This window comes from Rhinopithecus roxellana, chromosome 9 (assembly GCF_007565055.1).
Source record: "Rhinopithecus roxellana isolate Shanxi Qingling chromosome 9, ASM756505v1, whole genome shotgun sequence".
NCBI classification, from domain to species: Eukaryota; Metazoa; Chordata; class Mammalia; order Primates; family Cercopithecidae; genus Rhinopithecus; species Rhinopithecus roxellana.
Window position 1 is genome coordinate 96,118,257 of NC_044557.1, and position 17,033 is coordinate 96,135,289.

General features: G+C 38.7%; 1 protein-coding gene across 3 annotated transcripts in view; it reads left to right on the top strand.

Annotated features, from left to right (window-relative positions):
• ASAP1 (ArfGAP with SH3 domain, ankyrin repeat and PH domain 1) overlaps nucleotides 1-17,033 on the top strand; it is a 407,716-nt gene that overhangs the window by 235,653 nt on the left and 155,030 nt on the right. The gene's annotated exons all lie outside the window — the stretch shown is intronic.

Here is a 17,033-nt window from a genome sequence, read left to right on the forward strand (position 1 = left end):
CCTGCCCTGGAGAAGAGGAGCTGTTCCCTCTTCTCTCCCAGTCTCTTGGTATTGTACTTTTATCTCCTTTAAGGATCCAGAACTCAGGCCCAAGATGTTCTCAGCCTGTGTCAGTTATTCATGTAACAAATAGGCTTCTATGGCCTCAGGTGATAATTTGTCATAAATCCATTAGATACAAAGGGTTAGTTTACAGATGAGGGTAACTTATTTGAAAAATGAAAACTACCTTTCTACACTCCATTAACCTGTTTGGCCAATTGCAATTTTCTTTTTCTCTGTCACAGTAAATGAACAGATGTGTGTGTGTGTCTGTCTTCCTGACAGTTTTTCTAATTGGCGTTGTATGCCATTGAATTAATATTACACAGCAAATAAGCAAATCTGAAAGAAAATAAATGTTGAACGTAGAAATATTTATTATTTTCAAAAACTTGGGAAAGAATAATTTTGAACTTAGGCTCTAATGTTTCTATGCTTTTGGATTTAACAAATCCATGATATTTTTGTAAATTTTAGATTATATAAACCTCATTTATTCAGAAGAGCACCCTCGGTTTTCCTTCCCTCTGAGCATTGCCTGCACTTTCACTGGAGGCCTTGCTTAAAGTGTGCTGTGGTAGAAAGAGAGGAAGCAAAACAAGACGATTCACTTTGGTAATAGCTGGTAAAGGACTTGGCTTGGGCAGGAAGCTGTGTTTTCTCTGAGATGGGTGTTTTCGCATTGATATCTTGCTTTAGTTTCCAAGAGACCAAAGGTATTTGGCTTAAGTCAAGAGTCATCACCTCTGAGGTTCCTGAACCAATCCATCTCTACACTTTGCTACACTGCAGGTTCCTTTGAACTGTGTGTATATGTGCCATACACACAGCTCAGTGGCCATTCAGGCCAGCATTCATCATCTGCATTTGCTCACCTAATACATTTGCTCATCTCCATACAAAACCAGCTGAGATTTATCTAATGCTTTTGATGAATCTGGCAGTTTGGTGGGTGCATTATGTAGATTATTTCATTGAAAACATTATAATAATCCTGTGGTTACTGTACCTTTAATCCAGATGAGGAAACTGAGGCAAATTGAGATTGTAACTTGTTCATTTACACTGTTAGAATGTGTTACAGACTTGAAGCCAAAAATTGTGTCTCTGAACCCATTGTCTTTGCTTTTCTACAATATCCTGCCCCTGTCACCTCATGCTCTGGTTGTGCTGTTACCCTAAGCAGAAGTACTGATCAAACTACTCCCATATACATACCTCAAGCTACAGCCCTTTTTCCACACCCACTCCCCTTTAAGGAGTAGAAGTCTAAGAAAAATCTAAAGGAAATTGCTGGAAAACCTAATTCATATAGTAAAGAAAAACAAATTTTGCCTTTGAAAGTAGTGGTGACATTCTTGGTGAGGGAGCCAGGTAGAAGAATCAGTTTCTACTATAGTTTGGTTACTAAGAAAACATTATTCTAATTGAATAAAAAGGCAGCGCCAAGGGTTTACACAACTTGATAACAGCCAGCAACTTTCTGCATCTCTTTTTATGCTTTTCCAGGAAAGGGAAGAGCAAACTAGGCAGATCGATAGGGCCACACCTTAGAGTAGAGGGCTCAGGGGTCAGGGTTCTGGATCTTTGTGCAGCCCCTGCAGCCCCCAGCTGAGCAGCACTCAACACCCTCCTGGGGCTCAGGAGTACCCCCTGTGGGAACCCATACTTCTCAGAAGATTCCCAAAAATCCTATTCTCTTAGGCTAGTGAAGGCCAGAAACATTAAGCAAACTGATACAGTTGAAATGCAGAAATTAAAAGTAAAAGAAGGTACTTTGGTACTTTTTAGACTTTGTAAATTGTATTCTCAGTTCAACCAGCAAGTACCTAAAGTCTATTATGTTCGAAAGTCTATACTAAATACTAAAAAATGTCATTTTCTAATTAAGTATTGCTTACAAAGAGTATTTTAATAGTTTATACTAAATCATTACTTATTTTTATAGAGAAAAAGGAAAGGATAGATATGCGGGCCAGGTCTCATACTAGCTTTCAGCTTTGACTAACCCTAGAAGAGAAAAACATTTGTTATTTGTCAGATGTAAGAAATCACTATTGCAAGTGTATTGTGTTTAGCACTTTCCGGGGTGGTGGTCTTAGAAAATATCAGTGCACTAAATGATGGTAACTATCTCAACCATCATTAAGATGCTTGGGGTTTTTTTCCTTTTTTGAAACTGTCTGTGATTATAGAAAGTATGATCAAGTGAGATGTTATGTGAAAACTCCCAAGGGCTACCTACAAAGATGTTGGCATTAGCAGTGCATAGGCCTGAGGCTGTTTTAAATTAACCAAACGTCTGAGGACTGCGAAAAGGATTGCAGTTATTGCTGATTACTCTGTGAGCTCATACCACAGTTGATACACCAAGTCAGTTTTAAAGTAACTTTGCTTTTCTTACTCCCCCCTCCTCCAAATCATAGAAAATTGTTCCTATAAAAAGTTCTTCTACCTCGTAACGTAGGATTCGAGAGACTATGAAGCATAGGTGGTTGGAGGATCATGGGTTTTGGTCTCAATCACACCTGAAATCCTAGTTCGCGCCTCACTAGCTTTATAGCCTTTGGCAATTCACTTAACTTTTCTAGTGCTAGTTTCCTTGTCTCTAAAAATAAATAATAAGAGTAACTGTTTCTTGATAGTGGCAGGATTTCATGGAGATCAGAGAAGCAAGTCACTAAGCACAATACCTGACACAGAATTTGTTTCACAAGTACAAACCTTAATTGTTATTTACATCTTCTCATTTTATTTTTAAGATAACTCAATGTAAAGACAGCTATCAGTCATATCCCATTTTAGAGATAGATGCACCAAATCTTCAAAAAATATATACCTGCAAATGATGCAGTTAGGGATTGAGCTCAAGCCCTGTGGCTACAGATCATGCCTTGTTTCAGTGTTGCTGCCCCATGAATTACATTGCCTTGATGGATTATGTGGATGATGAAGGCCCACCTGACAAGGTGACCAGGGCCTAACCTCGTGATCATTAAACTAATGTGTGTGTTTAGCGTGCAGGGTACTTTCTTGGCTCTTTTTGTCCTTTGATTTCTCTCATTTGTGAGTTATAGCATATTGGAAAGAGTGAGAGTGTTAGATGGTAGTTCTCAAACTTCTTGGTTTTAGGACCTCAATCTTAAAAATGACTAAGGACACCATGTGGTTTCTATTTATGTGGACTACTTCTATCCATATTTACTGTCTTAGAAATTAAAACTGAGACATTTTTCATGTGTATTATGTATTTTAAAATAATAAACCCACTTTAAAAATCTATTTTTATGAAAAAATAACTATTTTCTCAAACCAAAAAACATTAGAAGGGTGGCATTGTTTAACATTTTTGTAAATCCCTTTAAAGCCAACTTAATAGATGGTAGCTATATTTTCATGTCTACTTCTGTATTCATTTTGTTGCAATTTATTGTTTTGGTTGAGGTAGATGGAAAATAAGGCCTCACACAGGTCTGTATTGGGAAAAGAGAAGAGTATTTTAAGAGCCGTTTCAGGTAATCTTTGATACTACATAAAAACTTGACAAGTGGTCCTTCCTTAAATGTTATTAACGGTGTGAATCTGAAACCATGTAAATGAACATTATTTGGAAGCTGTCAGCTCATGGTGGCAAATTCAAGTTTTCCAAAATTTTAACTTCCTCTGAAAGCACTGTTTTTATCATTAGCAATAAATGCTATCAGTTGTTTACCTCGAGGTGATAAGCTCACTTCATTCATTTTCAAGAAAATGTTTGTCAAATACCAGAGTCTGAATAACCATAGTTTGCTAGTCTTTCTTTCAAAACAAAAAAAGATGTTCCACTAAAAAACAAAACCAGTTAGTTCAACTTGCAACTCAAAAAATTACATTAAGTGCTTTTCCTCAAAACAACAATCATATTTCAGTATGCCTAAAAATTCATACTTCCTATTTCATCAAACAGAACATTAAAAAGATGAATTTGAGGGTCAAGATGTGATGAAAATCGTTTTACTTTTTCATTATGGGTATTCTTGGATGAAAATAGCCTTTTTTTACTGTAAGAGCAAGACCATGAAGAATACAGTAACTTCAGTTCATGGCAGTGCCTTGATTAATGCTTAAGGCAGCAGCTGTTTTACTCATTGTTGCTTTTGCACTGTCAGTGCAAATGTCAACACAGTGAAAGATTCAGATAACCTCTTAGGATTATTACGAAAATAGTTTGGACCTTGGGAACCTCTAGGGGCCTAGGCGCTATACTTTGAGAACCACTGGTGTCAGAATTTGAAGGCTTTGCTATGATTCCAGCCCTACCGTTAAGTAGGTTAATGTAGCCTAACTTACGGAAATAAATTTCCTCACTAGTAGAATAGGGAAAGTACTTTTCTGCATACCTTATTGGTTATGTAGGGATCAACTCATACCATTCATGTGAAAAATACTGTAACCTACAAAGTCCTTTGTACACACTGGATTATTATAATATTAATAGACTATGTTAATATTAGTGTTACTATGGTATTAATAGCCACTCTAGGGTACTTTGTATTATAAAAAGAACACATGCCTACTGGGGAATTGCAATTTCTCTTTCATGTTCCCCCTAATCAAAGATAACTATAATTGACATTTGGAGTTTCTTTCTAGCCCTTTTGTCTACCTCCTTCTTTAAGGGGATGACAAATAGATGAAACGACATGTTCTAAGCAATTTTGAATTTGCTAGATTTCATATACTGCTGGCACTAGAGCTAGGTTTCATATAGTACTAGCACTAGAGCAGACACACTTTCTCAAGTTGGGTCAAGTCATAGATTCAGAAGTTCGAAAGAATGTGACTTATCCAAGAGCCCCATGTAATGAATTCCTCATCATTGGCAGATCAGCCTTCATCCCCATTACAGCCTCATCCCCTTCTTGTTGTGAGAGCCAACGCAGTGACATCTGCGGAATGGCAGTCCAGCTACTGGGGCAGGAAGATGATCGAGGATGACCCAAGTACATGCAAGATCTTTTGTCTTTTACATCTTATGTTCTTTATACCCCTGTAAGCTTTTATTGCCTTAAAGTGAAAAAAAAGTTCCCTAAAAGAGTGACTTTAAATAAGATAACCTTCCCATAATGTGTATTTTTGTGACTAAAGTCACAGACATCCAAAATTACAAAGATGGAGAGCAGATCAGTAGTTACCAGTGGTTAGGAAAGGGAGCAGCAGTGTATCCTGAGGGAGTTCCTTTGTATTGATGGAACAGTTTGATAACTTGATGGTGGTGATGGTTGTAGTTATCTTTACATGTGACAAAATGCTGTAGATACACAAAGACATACCAAAACAATGAATGCATGCAAAAAACGGGGGGAATTCTAGTAAGGTCTGTGGCCTAGTTGTCTTGCACCAGTGTCTATTTTTTCTTTTTGATAATGTACTGTTTAACATATATAAGATGTTACTATTGGGGGAAGCTGATTGATGGGTCCAAGGGACCTCTCTACTAGTTTTATAGTTTTTTGGTGAGTCTGTAATTTTTTCAAAATAAGTTTAATAAAAGTATAAACTATCAAATTATTATCAAGGAGGGAAAGTAGGGGAAAGTGTTTAGTATACATTGTTATGTAAACATTTCAGCATGAAACAAATGTGCAGAACACAAATCAAACTCATTTCTCTGATATTCTTTGAGCCAACTGATCTGCAGTCCTCAGTCCCACTTCCTTCGCACTTCAATAGGTTTTCTAATTTCTTCCTCTAATTAAAGTCCTATATGTGGTCACTATTCCACAAAAGTAGGAATGATTAGCTATTTCCTCCCAGAAGTGAGTCTAGTTGTCATGACTGAATATATCTAGGGAATGCTGCCTCTTAGTGGTGAGAAGCCAGAGAAATGTGGACAAGATCTATTACTGTTGTTTTTACTATATTTGTGGCATAGTTATAAGTGCATGGGTTTTGATTTTTAATGAGGCCTGTATAAAAATAATTACTCAGCATCTTACTTGTGTGGCCTTGTTGAGTTCTTTGAGTCTTGGTTCCTTCATTTTTGTGAAAAGGGTTTAATAATCCCTCCTTGTGTTCATTTATGATTCATTCTGTTATTTATTAGGATTCTACATAAGCCCTGTGGGTAGGCAGTAGGGATACAGCAGTGAAAAGAACACAGACAAGAGCCATATCCTCTTGGAGTTTCCATTCTGGTGGCATTTTTAGAAATAATTTATGTAAAATACCTATCAAAGCATTCAGTTCATAGCATGTAGTGGATAGTGACATTAAAAAAAAAATTTTTTTTATATTTGTTTAGTTGACTTGCAATGTCTCTGAACTTATCCTTCCTTTCATTAAAGATGCCTTCCTAATCAAAGCCAACTCCAGACATAACAAACGATTTGTTGTTCCTGGAATATATACCATTTCACGCTTCCATGCCTTTATACATTCCATTCCTTCCACTTTGAGTGCCCCTTTAGTAGTTAATGTATTAATGATAAAGGCTTTCTTTGCAATGCAGCTTTCTCGTTTAAAAAAAGAAAAAGGAAGCAGGATGTTCTTGAGTTTTAGCTGTTTCTAAGTGGTTTTGTTGTACGTTTGATTAAGTGTATAGTACTGAAAAATTATGTTCAACCGTTTTTTTTTCTTTTTTTTTTTAACCATGAAAAGGAAAGCAATAAAATCATTGCTTGCTAAGCAGTGCTAGGTCTGCTCTACTTCCAGCATCAGGCATCATTCTTGTGATCCTAGCAAAGAAGTTAAGGAGACAACAGAGAATGGCATCCGTTTAATACTGAAACCACAAAATGGATCGGGAAAGGAATAACTGGTGGATTGAAATAGATTCTCAATGGACAGAGGAAAACCATTTAAATACCATACCCTTTGAAAGTCCCAAGGCAGCAGTGGTTTTAGAAAATGTATATAAATTATTTTTTAAATAGTGGGAGTTACCCGGAAGTATTCTAGTTCAGGCAGAACTCGCCATACATCCATCTGATTTCTTCTCTCCTGAAGCCTTTGGACAATTCTATAGCTTGCATAAGAGCTTGAGTCTCATTAAACAGTTGGGAGGGCAGTTATTGCTTCAGAGCTGTTGAAGCAAAGCAAAGATTTCTCCATCTGCATAGCATTTCCTGTTTGCAATCTCTGTAGGGTATTGTGGTTTGTGTTAAAGATTTTTTTTTAATTTTTCTTCTCTTCTTTCTTCACAAATAAGAATATCTGATAATGTACAGATTGGATCTAGATTTGTAGCCAGCAGATTATTTCTCAAGTTCTTCTTTGAAATGTTAAAAAGTATGGAGAGCATGATTGTGGCTAATGGTAAAATTGGTAGCTTCTGGGTGCCCTGAACTATATAGTGCATTTTTTTCAACCTTATCTTTTAAAAAAATGATCATTAATCATTTTTTTAAAATATATTTTTAAAAGTTTTCAGCGTTTGATCTACCAGGTTATCCCCTTATGTCCTGACATGCCTCACTGCTTCACTACCAATTAATGCTGTGGGACATTTTGTGAAATGTGATTTATTCATGTGGGTTGATGGGTGGGTAAGAGGGAAAGGTTTTTTTTTTTTTTAACTCCTTCTATTAAAAAAATCATATGCATTTATTATAAAAATTTCAGACATATGGAAAATTTTAAAAATTGCAATTCCAGCTTCTGTTAATATTTAAGAGTATAGTATTTGAAACAGTTTTATGGATTTGTACACAGAGATACTGCTAATCTGCATAGATAGCTGCAGGTATAGATATGTATCTCATTTAGATCCAAAATCCTTGGGGTTAGATTGGTTTCAAAATTCAGAGTTTTACAGATTTCAGAAGGATGACAGGGTGTACATGCCTTATATTATGCAGGACACCCCCTAGTGACTTCTTGGGAAGATGTTTGTAATTAAACATAGTTTTGTGTCTGCAGTAAAACTTGAATATTTACATGAAGTGGGATATATAAAGACTGTTAGTTGCCCCACTTCAAGTCTAGTCAGAGGTTACCAACCAAATGGAGTCAGAACAGGTTTTGCTGTTAAATGAGTTTAAGCTAAAAAAAAAAAAAAAAAAAAAAAAAAAAAAAAAAAAAAGCCGAAGCCGTGTATTTCATATATATATATGCAAAATTTTTAACTGGCTTCATACTATTTCATTGTATATCTGGACCATAACTGATTATTTGAGTTTTCTATTTGTCAATACAGGTATACCTTGTCTTAAATACATCCAATAAACAGGTATCCTAGTGTATATGTACCTCAGGCTGAATTTGAATATGGTTTTTCTTTTGGCTTTTTTTTTTTCTTTTAAGGTTTTACATTCAATGTTTCAAGTAGGATTTCAAATAATACATTTTAAATAGGATTGCATTTTCAGCTTGTGGCTTTTGTATGTTCATAGCACTTGTCTAAAGGGTGTACGCATGCGATATGTGTACGTGGTTGTCTAGTATTATTTCACTTGAGACAGACACACAAAACAGCATTTGATGTAGAGTTTGGTTCTATGTGAGAGGAAGGAAGAAGAAAAGAGTGGAGAAGGGAGAAGAAATACCATCGCTTATTGGAGCGAAGTTTCATTGACCATAAGAAAGGATTGAACTTTAAAAATGATTGGTACTGGAATGCTTTATGGTGTATCTAACATTTGCTAATCAGTATCTCTTTGATAAAAGAGCTGGTCTCACCCTCACAACCTTAAGGCAGGTGAAGTTTTCATTATTTTTATTTTTATGGTTAACTTTTGCTATAGGAATAATTCTGATAACAAGAGCTTGTCTTTATACTGTGGTGTCTGTATGCCAGGCACTGGCACTTTGAGTACTCTACATGTTTTATTGGTTAAGATAGGCTAGGATATACTGCAGTAATAAATGAACCCCCAAATTTCCATGGCTTAACATGGTTTATTTTCTTCTCATGTGGCATGTCTGCTGAAGGGGTCTGTTCTACTTAGCAACAGCAACTCAGAGACTTAGATGCATGGAAGCTCCCCTTCTCCACAGGGGAAGAGAGAGACTAGAAAAGCGTAAACATCCTTTTCACAGGTTTCCTAGATGTTGTAGTTCATTGGTTTGAACTGTGTTCTTGGCCCCACCTACCTAGCTGCAGGAGACCCGGAAGTGGGAGGGAGCAAATAGAGTATTTAGTGAGCATTATCCTCTCTGCCTCATCTGTACATAGCCTCATTTACTCCTCACAGCAGCCCTACCAGGTAGTAACCATAGTTACCCTTATTTAAGAGCTCACAAAACTGAGTCACAGAGCGTTAAGTAGATCTTAGATTCAGCATTTGAACCCAGGTGGTCTGCTCTAGGGCATCGTTCCCCAACCTTTTTGGCACCAGGAACCGGTTTTGTGGATGACAGTTTTTCCACAGACGAGGGGTAGCCGGGAGGATGGTTTCGGGATGATTTGAGCACATTACATTTATCACTAGATTCTCATAAGTAGCATGCAACCTAGATCCCTCGCATATACAGTTCACAGTAGGGTTCCCTCTCCTGTGAGAATCTAATGCTGCCCTTGATCTAACAAGAGGTAGAACTTAGCTTCGCTCACTAGCCCACCACTCACTCCTGCTGTGTGGCCCTGTTCCTAACAGGCCACGGACCTGTACCGGTCCGTGACCTGGGGATTGGGGACCCGTGCTCTAGAGTATGCTGTACCTCCTCTCAAAAGATATGGACATCCTGTTTTGGACATAATGTAAAATTTACTCTTAAATTAAGTTAAAAGTTATATTGATTTAAAAAACAGCATTAAAACATTGACAATGATGTTACAAAGATAAGGCAAACACTGATTGGAGAGAATTAACAGCCTTCTGTCTGTGTGATCTTTGTCCCAGAAGCCTCCAGAGCTCTTTCTTTAGGCCCAGATCTGGAAGTACATTGCATACAGCAAATGCAGGTCTTTTTCTCTTTTCCTTTCTTAACAGAGAATTCTGTCAAACTCTGCCCCACATTCACTTCTTCCACTTCTTTTCACTCCACATTCCCTTCCACTCTTCCTTGATTTCCCATTTTCCATCCCAGGCCTAACCTTTTATCTGGATCTCCCACTCTTCCTAGCAGATTCAGATTAAATGTTCTGTCTTGAGCTGGCTTTGGATTCCTCTGCACAATGTTGCTTCTGAGTCTCTCCTCACCTCCACATACCATGGCCCTCAGACAGGGCCACCACTCCACATCCAGACTGTAGGGAGGTACTACAGCCCAGCCTAGCGCTTTTTCAGGGCTGATGCCAGCCAGCACCAGGAAACACGAGTTAGTGAGGGGAGACTGACTGGACTTCAGGCTTCCCTTGTACAAGCCAGGTGGGTGCTTTGAGCCATGTACACCCTGCGCAGCCGTACACAGTGGCCATACTGTGTCCAGTGTATCTGGTGTCTTGCCTGGGAGCAAGAGTATAAAGAAACTTGTCCAATGCAGTGCTTTCTAATTTATTTGAGCACAGACTTTTTTGTTGTATAAAGACTTTGTTGTTGTATTGACTTTTCATGGAACCACTTCAGAAAATGCTGATGTAGATGTTTTGCTGGACCAGGTGATCCATTTCATTTGTTGTGTGTGTGTGTGTGTGTGTGTGTGTGTGTGTGCGCGCGCGCGTGTTTGTGTTTGTTTTTTTCTCCCCCCAAGACAGAGTCTGGCTCTGTCGCCGAGGCTGGAGTGCGGTGGTGCGCTCTCAGCTCACTGCAAGCTCCGCCTCCCGGGTTCACGCCATTCTCCTGCCTCAGCCTCCCAAGTAGCTGGGACTACAGGTGCCCGCCACACGCCCGGCTAATTTTTTGTATTTTTAGTAGAGACAGGGTTTCACCGTGTTAGCCAGGATGGTCTCGATCTCCTGACCTTGTGATCCGCCTGCCTCAGCCTCCCAAAGTGCTGGGATAACAGGCGTGAGCCACTGCACCCAGCCGTGTATGTGTTTTTTTTTTTTAATTCAAATTCATTTCTGCACTCCAAGAATTTATTTCTAATTTATATTTCAGTATGTAATTTCTCATTGTTTTTAAGCTGGTTGCTGCTTTGCCTTTTCTTTTCATTTTAGATTATACCGTTTGGTAACCTTAGGGTTAAACATGAAGAAATGGCCCACTGATGCAGTCTTGAATTCGTATCTGACTACATCTTTCAGTAAAAACAAGTGGATCTTTTCATTGACATATTGCCCCGGATATGTGAAGCAACTGAAAATTCAGAAGATTGGCAGAAATAGCTTGACTTTGAAATCGGATATAATTGAGTTCATATCTCTGCTCCACCACTTCCCAAGCTAGGTCACCTGAGGCAGATTCATTCATTCACTAATTTGTCTAGAAAGCAAGAGTATCTAGGAAGGCTGTGCAGAGGAGGCACCCTTTATCTGAGCCATAAATTATTAAGAGATATTCATGAAACGCTATTCTCTTAAGCTAGCAGAGTCTGTTTTCATAAATAGACGCATTAAATAATATTAAGCAATGGTTGATACACTTGATAAAGAGTGAGGTGAAAGTCTATACTTTAGTACTAAGAAAGAAACTTTCTATAAAGTGTGTCCTTATCTCTGTCAGCAGTTACCAAGTGCCCACTCTGTTCCAGAATCTGTGCTAAGACTGTCGTTTTCTATGTGAGAGATTGCTTATACATAATATTTTAATAGTTTACCCTAAAGCATTACTTAATTTTACAAGGAAAGATGGACAAAGGTATAGGACCAGATTTATAAAACATTGTGCTTTTGGTTTCCCACAAGTGGGGTTTCCTGGCAGCAGTTGGCATCACAAATGTAATATCTGAGAAGATTCCTTTTCTGCAAGGGAAGCTTTGAAATATATGAAACAACTGCCTATCACAGTTACCATTTAGGTGGATTCTTTGACTTCTGAAAAATTTAATGAGGATTAAGTGAAGTAAGTCTTAAAACATGAAGATGTAGACCAAGCAGACAGGGCAGGGCTTTCCAAGCAAAGGGAGCCGAGATGGCTCTGACCAGTTAAATGTCAGTTGAATGGAGACAATAATGTCTACTATGAGACATTACTATGTCACTCCAGTACGTGGTAAGCCCTGTGTGCTTGCATATGTTTGTTGAATTTTTTAAATTGTGTTAAGGTGCGTCCTGAGTAAAAGATATTGCAAAACATTTATCATAATCTGTGATAAAGATGTTGAGTGAAAGCAAGGAAAATGTGATTCGATGTTACAGTGTGATTTTATTCTAGGGAAAAAGAACAAATTATAGATGCCAAGCATGGAAATGAAATTAAAGGTCTGAAAGTTGATCATGAACTAACTGATTATCATTTTAAGTACGATAAAGAAATCCTTAGGATGGGGATATCTTTCTCAAACCAAGGCCTAGCTATATAGCACACCGCCTCCTTTTACTTTCTCCTTTGTCTTGGTCTTATAAGTCCTAGCTACTTCCCCTTTCCATATAATTATTGCCAAATGAAATCAGATGCTGCAGATAATGCACAGGGAAATGGTACTTTCATTTTCACTTGATGTGGGAGATGATGTTAAATGTAACCCACCATTTAGTAAATTGAATTAGATAAAATATAATTGCATTATTTTAAGTTAAGGAATTCTCATATTCCCTGGTACTCTTAGACCTACCCATTTTTCTTTCTAGCATTTCCAGTAAAATGTACTTTATGCCTAAATTCAGTCTTGTCAGTCCCAAATGCCTTTAGCACATGGTGTAATTTAGTTTACATTTTTCCTTGGGCCTTTCCCAGATCTTCCAGAGCAGTATGTCTGTTCTTCATTGTAATTATGCCTTAGACCATAGGCAAGTGTTTTCTGCTCTCTGGCTGTAAGTCTTTCCTTCGCTAAAGGAACTTTGGTTTTTCTTGCACTTGGACAACCTTTAGTCTAAGGCAGTGGTTCTCACACTTGATCTTGCATCCATTTCACCTTGAGAGCTTGTTAAAACTTAGGTTGCTGGGCCCCACTCTTGGAGTTTCTGATTAATTAAGTCTGGGATTTCATAACCAACCATTTCCCTGATGATGTTGACACTACTGATTTGAGGACCACACTTTTGAGAACCACTAGGAAGGATTGTCATTCTGGACAGAGATCCAGAATTTCCTAGTATTACAGAGAAGCTGCAACTGTTTTTCCCTCCAGATTCACTTTTATAATATTAATTGTTTTTACTTTTATACATGCCATCTGATTTACATCTTTTATCAATAAATAAAGAACAAGTTGAATGAGAAATAGGCTACTGGTTAATTATATCACCCTCTTGTGATTTGTGTCATGTTTCTTTTTAACAACTTTCTACGTACAAAAATAATACCACTTCATTGTTGAAAACTCAGAAAATATAGGGAGAAAAAGACTAAAATAAAAATCAACAGTAATCTTACCTGTTATGGAGTGTGTGTGTGTGTGTGTGTGTGTGTGTGTGTGTGTGTGTGTGTGTACCCTCTGTCTTTCTAAACTTTTTGCTATTTTAACATCTTTTTTCTCATATTTTTAAAGTCATATAATTTTTTTAAACATTGGGTTCATACTGCAGTGCTATTTTATACTGTGGTTTTCCACTGATACATTTTGGAAATGTTTTCCTGTTTTGTAAAATACTGCAGCCTAAAAACCTTTGCTTAGTTGGAAGCATACAACCTCCTAGATCAAGGCTTGTTTGGGCAGGGTTTGGAGCCAGGATCCTCTCCCCCATTACCCCTGGCAGTCTCCAAAGAGGAGTCTACAGAACCCAGAGGCACTTCCCACCAAGAGGACACATTCTAAAAATTGTATAGAATGCCCATCTTATGTTTGCACTGTAATTTATTTACCCAACTTCCTATTTTGAATATTTCTATTGTTTCCACTTACCGCTGTCCAAAATGTAATAGTTTGAAATCTCTACACATCTCATGAGTATATATTATTTGGTTACTGATTGTCATTACTCCATTAATTCAGTTTGTAGTGCTTTTGTTTCTCCTCCTTCCCTGTCATTTAAGAATCAAGAAGTGGGGGGAAACTGCCAGTAGCCCAAGGCCCTGATAGGTCATAGTTGGTGCCTTGCTCTGATCAAATTAAGATGCTCACTTCATTGAAATATTTCAGACTTTTTCGAAAGGTTATGTTTATACTGTGCCTGAAGTTTTATGGTGAACGTTGTGGACTATACAAAAAAATTGAGAATAGTTATAAGAATTTTGAATGGACTTTTCTAACTCTCTGACTTTACCACGAACTGTTTGTTTGTTTTTGTTACTTTGTTGGGTGGGGGACCAGGGCTGCCTTGTCTCTGAGGCAGTTTGAGCATCTCCCTATAGTTCTCACCCATTCGAGGTGGAATTTTTTCTTCTTTATTCAGTTGTATCTCAGTAGCTCATTTTAAACTGTAAGAGTGTTGTGACTGGAAGGTACCTTAGAGATCTTTTTAGGGACCCCACGCTTTATTGATGCCAGAAACAAAAAGTGACCTGCCTAACCATTCACAGCTGGTTGGAGACAGGTTCAAGTCTAGAACAGGTCTCCTGACCTTCATTCTTTCTTCTCTTCTTGTCAGGCAGAGCCTAACAGCTGCAGAGTAGGAGGGGTACCCTTGGTTTGTCAGTCCCAGCTATATCCTGGGAGCAGTTCTAACTCTTCTATCCCTCTCCTGAATCTTGCCCCTTCCCCCATTCTGCATCCCCCATTCTGGTGCTGAGCACTCCAGGAAGACCAAAACTGGTTCAGGTTCTATAACTCTTGGTGCTTCAGAGCAGCTCTCCTGATTTGGAGAGGAATTCATTCATCCATTTACTTAATCAGTAAGCATTTTTATTTAGTGTATATAGCAAGTCAACACTTTGCTACTCTAGGAGTTTGATGTAGCTCAGTGGTAGGCAAAGCAGTCATAGCCTGTGCCTCCAAGAAGGTTTGCTCTAGACAGTAAAGGAACACACGGGTAATTTTAAAGTGCAATACTCTGTGAAAGAGAACCTATTCTGCCAGTGGTCCAGAGTAACAAGAGATTAGGAAGAAGGGACTTATTTATTATTTAGAATGGTCAAGGCCTCACTGAGGAAGTGACATGAAGACAGAGGAAGAGTGTTCCAGACAGAGTAAAGCACATGCAAAAGGGGAGAAAGCTCTGTGGGTTGAGAAACCAAAAGGAGTTGAAGTGCAGTGAGAATGGGTAGAGAGACTCAAAACAGGTTGGCAGGGCCAGACCTAAATTGGGAGCTTGGATATGAGTATAGTTCAGTGGGAAGCCAGTGATGGGTTTTAAGCAGGAGAGTGATATAATCTGGTAATCACTTTAAAAGATCACTGTAACAGCAGAGCACAGAGGAAATGAGAATGGTCTCTGGAGTCAGTAAAAACCTTAATTAATAACCTGACCATCTGCTTTACTTACTGTTTGACCTTGGGCAGGTTACTTAACCTCTCTAAGCCTGTTTCCTCATTAATCTAGTGAGACTAAGACCCATTTTACAGAGGTGTTGTGAGCAATATCTTTAGATAATATATTTTAAATACAGTACCCTCTGTCATTTAAATAAAATTCACGCTGTTCTGCCTAGATTAGAACACAGTATACTGGGCTGCATTATCTTACAGTTTATGGAGACTGCCTTGCAGATGAGGCAGGGAAGCAGGAACTGTGAGATGGAGACAATGTGGTGCAATAGAAAGGATATTTTGAAGCTTCCCATCCCAGCCTTAAAAGTACCTGAAATGCTATCTCATTATCATTTTCTCACCACTACTGCTGAGCTTTTCAAGTGTAAAGAATCTTATGATTCAACATGACAAAACCCTGTCTCTACTAAAAATACAAAAATCAGCCAGGCGTGGTGGCAGGTGCCTGTAGTCCAGCTACTCAGGAGGCTGAGACAGGAGAATCACTTGAACCCAGGAGGCAGAGGTTGCAGTGAGCATGGCTGCACTCCAGGCTGGGTGGCAGAGTAAGACTCTGTGTCAAAAATAAATAAATAAATAAATAAATAAATAAATAAATAAATAAATAAATAATCTTATGAAAATAAACCTGGTTACATTTAATTAAGGGTTAATTAAGGGATATTACGTGGTTGTTGTGCCGAACCCCTAGCCTCAGTAGGGAAGGCACCAGGTTCAAGAGGCCAATGAAAAGTCCCAGAGCCAGCAAATGAGACATAGGATGTATTAAGGGCTTACATACAGGGGAGAGAGTCGAGTGGCAGCAGGCTGGACAAGAAAACTTCAGCCACTAGTGAACAGCATGTAGCTTATATAGGATTTTCACTTAACACTCCCCTTAATGACTTTCACCTGGCAACCTTCATGGAACCCAAAACTCAAGGCCTCAATCTTCTGTATGACCTGTGTTCCACAGGACGGGCCAGGGTCTCGAACATTTCTCATAGGCAAGGAACGAATTTCTGTGATTGCTACTCCCGGGATTCCCTAGCTCAGAACACACATTCAGGTACATCTGCCACAGGGTCATTCTAAGGGTATGCTTAAGTTGCTGCTATCAGGGCACTTGCCCTACAGTAGTGTCAGGCATTTTGCCTGTGTTTGCATCCACTGTGTCTCAGGTAACTGTGTGTGTTTGGCCAAGTTATTTAGTAATACCTTGTAGGGTTACCAGTAGCAGCTAATGAGACTGTGTGTGAAACGAGCCACCTCTGTGGCCTGGAATAAAGTGGAGCTTCATTGGTGTCAGTTCTTTTCTTTTTTCTTTTAAGACAGGGTCTTGTTCTGTTGCCCAGGCTGGAGTGCAATGGCACAATCTCAGTTCACTGCAGCTTCAACCTCCTGGGCTCAGGTAATCCTTCCACCTCAGCCTTCTGAGCAGCTGGGGTTATAGGCATGCACTACCAAGCCCAGCTAATGTTTATATTTTTTTGTAGAGACGAAGGTTTCACCATGTTGCCTAGGTGGATCTCGAACTCCTGAACTCAAGCAATCCACCTGCCTCAGCCTCCCAAAGTGCTGGAATTACAGATGAGTCACTGTACCTGGCCCGTTGGTATCGGTTCTGTCTCAATCCACTGATGCTGGCATGGGCTAGTTCAGGAAGGTGCTGGGACACCAGC